We start from the raw sequence: 7,417 nt of genomic DNA, 5'->3' as shown, positions 1-7,417 counted from the left end.
CCAAGATCTTGGGTCTTGGCTTGGTTAATTTTGCATGATAGGATTCAGACTCACAGTTATTTAAAGAAGTTGCGCTTTCAGTTTCCTAGCTGGTGTGTACTTTGTCAAGCTGCTGAAGAAACTACTTATCATTTATTCTGGTCTTGCCCAATCTTTGTGGCCCTATTTAATAGGACGTAGAGATCTTCGGACGTAATTGTCAAAGAGGAGTCTTTTGCGCTTGATTTGCTCCTGGGCCCTATTGAAATTAGACGATGCAAGCGGTGGAGATTGATCTGGAAGACGTGGTTGCTTACTACTTGGTGGTTTGTTTGGATGACACACAATGATGTTACTTTTCGTCAAATTTTGGTCGTCCTTAATAATCTTGTCCATAAAATCTTGGTTGATGTATATGTGATTCTACGTATGCATCTCAGAGACCTCTCATTCCCACTGAACAACGCTCACTCATCGGTGATTTCTTCTAATCCAGCGGATCCTGGTTGAACTTGGCTTTGTTGTTTGTAGTTTCTTTTTCTTTAGCTTTTTATTTTTCTATGTTTTTGTTTTGTTTTCTATATTGTCCGGTTCATGGGTTCAACATTTTGTTGATCTTTATGAGTGGTAATGTTGATCTTCTCACACTCTCTCTCTCTCCGAGCTACACCACTCTCTCTCTCTCCGAGCTACACCATGAGCCTGGCTTCTTGTGAGAAGCTTTAATTTTTCGGCAAGGACTTGCTTGTTTAGATAAACTAATCAAGCTTTAATTTTTCTTGAGTACATCTATAATTCACAAAAAAAAACTTGTGATACAATGGTACAGTTCATTTCTAAAACTGAACGGATTCAATCCCTTGTCTTCACCTTTCTTGTATAGAAGTAGCAGTAGTAGTGGTGGTTGTGAATGGCTAGGCCCCAAGCTTGAATATGCATGGTCAAGCATAACATCTATTTGTCAAGCTGAGTTCAAACAGCTCGGGCTTTAGTTTAGTGCTGCTCACATACTGTCCTATGGTTTGGCTTCTCTAGGCCACATCATCCCATGAGCCCATTTTCAGTAGGACAGGTAAACAAGGAGTCGAGTACTTGTTCATAATCAGCTTGCCGAGCCTATTTATGAGTTTGAATGAGCACTTTACAAACAGGAGCCAATCTGCAAATGACTCTCCTTGTTTCCCAGCCCTATTTTTCGGCAAGGATCAGTTGTGGGATGGATCATGGAAATTTCAAATTTTAGGGAAGAAATTCAAATCCAGATCCAAAACTGGTTGAACCTGGATTCAAATTTCATATGGTAATATTGGATTTGGTGAAGCTGTTGGAAACAAAATCTTAAACGTATAAATTATGAACAGATCAAATTTGATCCAGATCTGAACTTAGATCCAACAGAAAAATCAACCAGAATCCAAAAAGGATCTGATGAACTAAGGCCTAGCATGTATTCAGATCTTATTTTAAGATCCGTAACCTAAAATAAGGTTTCAGATTCATATTTCAATATCTAATCCAATCCATTCGACCACTTAGTTCCGTAATTAGGGTTAGTGGTCAAGGTCTAAACATCTAGGCCCAACACCCAATTAAGTAAACATACTTTAGAGTTTAGACAGCTATGCTTGAGATCTACACATAAACCTGATAGACCAGACTTGGCTAAGCATTTAGGCCTTTTTAACGTGGGCCAAGTCAACCCATGAACTCACACAAGCCCAGTTGATTCTCATTGACTCAACAGTCCTTGAGTCACCACAAGTCAAGGGCCAAACATGTCCATTCCTTGATTGAGTCAACAAAAAACTAGGTATAGTCATCTTTTTCAAAGGCTAGTAATGGCGAGATGTATGACCATAGTCGCAAATCTTGGTATTCTAAGGTAAAATTTCGTGATAAATTAAAATGTTGAGTTAAAAATATAAAGAACAATTTAAGGCATATGAAATGTTGGGAATAAGAAGTATAAAATTTCAATAATGATGACCTAAAATTGTATTCTGTCGGTACATTTATATGGTTAAAATATAAAAAAACAGTTTAAGGCATATAATATGTTGGAAATAAGAATTATAAAAATTGCAATAATGTTGAGATAAAAATTGCAATATGTCGGAAATAAGTGGGATTTTGAAAATTCGTGACGTTACCAAATTTTTACGATTTGTGACTGGAAATGACTGGCCAAGTAAAACAAGAGCTCTGATAAAAGTCAGTGGGTCAAGTTGCACAGATCCTATTGATTCTTCCAACTGAGTTGATGGCAGGTGAGCAGCTCGATCCATCATGCCAACGGGTCCACACTGATCCTACTCACAAGGGCTCAGCTCATCTGGTAGGGTCGAGTTGTGAAAGCCACCAAGTTGACGGGACATCACAAGTTAGAAACCCACAGGGAGGGGGACCTTAAGGATTTTATCGACCACCAACGGCGGGCTCCGCTTGTCTGGCAGGAGCAGTTAATTGAACGTCACCTTGCGTTGAGACGTTGCAAGTTTGAATCCCAATGGTATATGGTTGTATAACTGGTAGGGGTCTGCCTAACCCCAGCTTTCTCTGTAAAAAAAAAGGGTTCGATTGACCCAATGTGTGGTTGTGATGGGGGCAGGGGTTTCCCTTGGTCTTTCCAAAAAAAAAAAAAAGTGTCAAAGGCACGTAGGCAAATTGATGAAAAGTTCGAAGTGGGGAAGAAAAGATAAAAAAAAAAAAAGAGCGTTCCGTTGCCGGGATTTGAACCCGGGTCGCCTGGGTGAAAGCCAGATATCCTAACCGGACTAGACGACAACGGATTGATGTTATGTATTGCAAGTAAATTTTATTAAAACGCATTTTGACTAACGGGGATGTGGAGTCGCGTGCCGTGCACACCTGGCCTATTACTTTATCACAATGGAAATTTCGGGCTCATTCCCAATGGATCTCGCTCCAACCCGTTTAACAGCCCTGACCTTTTAGCTGGTAGAATTCTTCAAGCACATCTGCCACTTGCAATCTAAGAATTGTTGTTCCTATACCCCTTCTTGGCAGATAGTACTCACCCCCAATCCCCATATGATCCTAATGGACAGAGCGGATCCAGATCCCCACTTCTAGGCATACCATGTGAGGCTATGACCAAGGAATTTTGAATTGTATTTGTTAATTAGCTCATATTTTTACATGATATGTACCCATGGGGCAGCAATCATACTTTAATAGTTGACACAAACTCGTTAGAAAGTCTACAAGTTAATGAACCCCACCACTTTCGAGCTTGCATTGTCTCAGGAACCCATTTCATGGCCAAGGGTGTGTTTGGTATCGTTTTGAAATATGACCAAGTTCATGAACAGTAATATTCCAACTAATGGCGCAACCACATCTGAGCTTCAGAAAACACTGGAGTTCATGAACCTGATCGCGCCCCCATTTAATCTATGCCATGGACTCGCAACCCTAATAATAAAGTGGGTCAAGTCCCAAAATCATGTCAACTCCTTGCAGTAGGGGTGCAAACGGATCAGACTCGGGAAGGATATTTCCAAATCCAAAATGTAATAAGATCCGAGGAGGTAAGCCGAAATACATGTCATAATACTAGACCCGGAAAAAAAAAATTGAACAAAAACAAGCTATTTACATGTAAAAAAAAAATTTAATTGGGTCGGGTTTTGAATCGGATCAATTCTAGATCCGACTTAAAATGCTGATCTGAATCCAACCCCAATCCTAAAGTAGTCTTATTGAACAGTCCTAGTGTACACTTGGATCTTACTTAAAGGATCCATATCCAGGAAAAAACATGTTGAACTCGGATCAGATACATATCCGATCGGTCAGATATCCAATCTGTTTGCAGCTCTACTTGACAGTGACTCAATTTGAAAATGGCCCTAGAAGACTAGAACCAAGTATGTAGCCTAGTCCTGAATAAAGTCCGAGTCTTTCATTATTCCATGTGAACCAGCAACTTGCAAAAAAAGACCAAGCTTAAGTGAGACTAGGACTTGGTAGGCTTTGTCAATTGGGATTGAGCCTAAACTAACTCTAGTTGGTCATGGTTTGGTGCTATGCCACATGGACACATATGTTGGTGGAGTGTCCCCCACGAAATGAGCAGACACGTGGACATGCACACGACATGCATAAACAAATTTTTAATAAAATTTAATTAAATATTAAAATATCAAAAAATACAAAAAAAATAGTTTTTATAGATTAAAATTTTAAAAAAAAATCGTGTCCTCAAGTCCTTTTTTAATTTGTGAGTCGAATCCACGTCCTCGTGTCGACGTGTCTTTGTGACATAGGTCTGGTTGAACCACTTGTAGGGACCAGTGTATGCATTTAATAGTCAAAGGCTAGATTGGGAAGGATCTGACATTGCACTGGGCTTCCCAAGTCTGCTGTGTCCCCATGCATTAAAAATTGGACAAAATATCATTAATGCAAGATGAATTCCATGCACTATTTAGTTCATTATTCAGAAAGGACAGGTGGACAACCACTGTTTCACACAGTTCATTGTACTCGTCGGAATCCGGTGACTCGCCGGAATCTGACGGTCATAAGCCGACACCTCGATCATATTATTCTTTTATTTTTATATACTTAAATGCAGAACCTGTAGGCTGTACCTACACGTTACAAAATGACCAATTTGCCCCTGAGAATGCATCCAAGGTTCAATGTTCAAGGTTAGCCTTTGTAGTCAAATGAAAAATTAAAAGTAAGAAATTTTTGGTAGGAGCCCTCGGTTTTACCTTACATTTCAAAAGTACCTCCATGTTTTGAAAAATGACTTTTTAAGGCTCATATTTTGAATGAATCTATACTACTCATAAAGGAACAATGAGGGTCATCAGGGAGCTCAAAATTAATCGATCTGTAACATACAGCCGCCCATCTCAACATTTCTCAAGATGGAGAGCTTGAGAAATGCCAATATGGGCGGGGCCGTGTGGGCGATGCATGATGCAGCGGCGCTGCATTTTATGTGAGCACTTTAAAAATAACAAAAATGAGTGGTTTGGGGTAATGAGGGAGCCAAGAATTTAAATTGGGGTGGGCACAAATGCACTGTATAAAAAAAATAAAAAATTCTATGATAATAAACTGTACTAACAAGTGAAAAGAAAATTGAAGAATTACACATGCAATATTCATAATTTGGAACCTGGGTTAAAACTAACAATATATTTTTAGTAATTAATAATGAAAATTATTGAAGAATTGCATAGTACCATATAATAATATAATAAGTATACTTCAAAATTTAGTTTTATTTGATATAAAGACCAAAAAAAAATATCCTTTTATGGATAATGCAATGTGGCCAAGCTCAAGTTTCGATTTTGAAATGCATTAAGTGAGAAAGAAACACAAACATTCTACAAATAAATAGTCGATTAATTAGTTAATCTTTCAAAAAATCTACAAAGAATATCATAAATGTTTTATAAATAGTTAACAAAAAGTTCACCAAGACATAAAGTCAATAAATTAAAGTAATAATCCAATGAACAAAAGATAAACTAATAGGAAACTGAAATATATTAATATTAAAAAAAAATTAAATAGTTACTCTAACACATGCGTTGGTGCACTGGAGGACGGTGATGGGCCAATGGTGGATGGCTAGCTGTAGGATGTTGCCATGTTTTATTGCTTGTGGGATCCGAGTGAGGAGGGGTCACCCCGCTGCACATGCCACACTACCACAGCAAGAGAGAGAGAGGTGGAGTGGAGTCAAAAACCACATATTGCATATATATCAAAGTGCACACTGTATAAAAACAAAGCTTTGGTCGATCCTTGAAGCGAATTATGACCACTGAATAATCCGTTTCAGTGCAATCCATAACAATCACCTGAGGCCTGAGTTTGTCATCCTCATCACCTCTTTCATAGTCTCGATATTCAAACATCGTCTGGTTGAGCCTCCACTCTGTGTGAGTATATGACCCAAAAAAATGATTGTGCTAGCTCCCCTGTTTTTTTTTTTTTTGTTACCTTTCAAAACATTGCACAGAAGCTCTTTGATCTTAAAAAGCCAAACCAGTTGCTTCATCAGTTACCGACATCACTGCTGCAACTCTAGTGTTATGGGTCCAGAGCTTAGCATTCACCACACTGCATTTGAGGTCTGCAAGTACAACACAAACTTCTGAGGGCAGCCCTGGCCGATCAGTGCTTGTTAACTAGATTGATGTGTACTCACTAGAAGGTATTCAACCTGCTTATTGCAGGTGTGCAAGAGAAACCTGTTAGATCAAGACCAAACAAATCACAATGCCACCAACTTCCCTTTAGCTTCTTTGCCGGATAGCATACCATCAGAAGTTGAAACCAAGTTAACTTGGTTATTATAGTAACTCCATTTGATGCATAAAATTAACAAAAAAACAACTAATGTGCATATTCTAACCCACTCAGAAAGGATTCAAAGTATGCCAATCTTGCACAGAGTTGATGAGGCTTTTTAACGAATACCAGTTCAATTTGGACTAAGGGGCCCTGGTCATGCTAAGACTTGATATGCAGGTCATCGGACTTATTAAAGTACATTCACTCACTTGAACTAGAAGAAGGCAAGCTATAGTATTTTATGAACGGGCAAGTCTTGGCTCATATCACAGCCAATTCTAACCAAACCAATCCAGTACCCTATCAACTAGAAACTCATTAATGTTTGGCTATATACAAAAGTCATTCAAGTCAATTCACAACATATAAACATGATTCTACGCTATAAGTAGAGGAATGAGAAGCCAGCAGGAAAAAATAATTATTCTGCAAACTCAAAAATGGTATGCAGCTTACGTATGGACAATAACATCAACAAGAAAACTGGTAGCCAATATTCAGCAAAGCCTCACATATAACCCTGAAACTTTATTTGGGCACCTTCAAAAAAGGTTGAAAATATAGACAAATCGAAAATATTTAAAACACTAGTTATAGATAAGTGTTCAAAATTTAACTAATTAAGGAACTTTAGCAACATAAAGAATAGGCAAAGAGGTGAAGAAATGACACTGGCAAAAAATAAATTGAAGCCCACAAATGCACATAAGATGTACCTTGCAAATGCAATCCAAAATCTTCTCATCTTTGAGATGTTTCCCCTCTAGATTGGTCACAGTAAAAACTTCAACAAAAGAAAACAAAGAAACCTTCAGAACTAAAAAATTCACATAAATCTGGGCATATCCCAAATATTAAAAAAAAAACACAAATCCCAAAAAAAGTATCTCAAATTAGGTAAAAATAAAGCCAGAAATGATATTTAGAAAAGATGTTATGTCAAAATACAGAGCAACTAATTAACTTTACCCATATGGGTGTATCAAATTATATTAGAAAAAAAAAGAAAAGGAAAAAGCCTTGTCATCCATGAACCACCTTTGTTATAATCAGATTTAAATCAGTGAGAATCTGCACAACTTCGAGAAGTATG

General features: G+C 37.9%; 1 non-coding gene and 1 pseudogene across 1 annotated transcript; both read right to left on the bottom strand.

Annotated features, from left to right (window-relative positions):
- Window positions 1–2,694: 2,694 nt before the first annotated feature.
- TRNAE-UUC (transfer RNA glutamic acid (anticodon UUC)) lies at window positions 2,695–2,768 on the bottom strand. Its single transcript has one exon. It is a non-coding gene; the product is annotated as a tRNA-Glu (tRNA).
- A 2,904-nt stretch (window positions 2,769–5,672) lies between these two features.
- LOC149819636 (ACT domain-containing protein ACR4 pseudogene) lies at window positions 5,673–7,069 on the bottom strand (annotated as a pseudogene).
- Window positions 7,070–7,417: the final 348 nt, after the last annotated feature.

Source organism: Nuphar pumila, chromosome 12 (genome assembly GCF_984573655.1).
Source record: "Nuphar pumila chromosome 12, dmNupPumi1.hap1.1, whole genome shotgun sequence".
Classification (NCBI taxonomy): Eukaryota; Viridiplantae; Streptophyta; class Magnoliopsida; order Nymphaeales; family Nymphaeaceae; genus Nuphar; species Nuphar pumila.
This window is presented reverse-complemented; position numbering and strand designations above follow the sequence as displayed.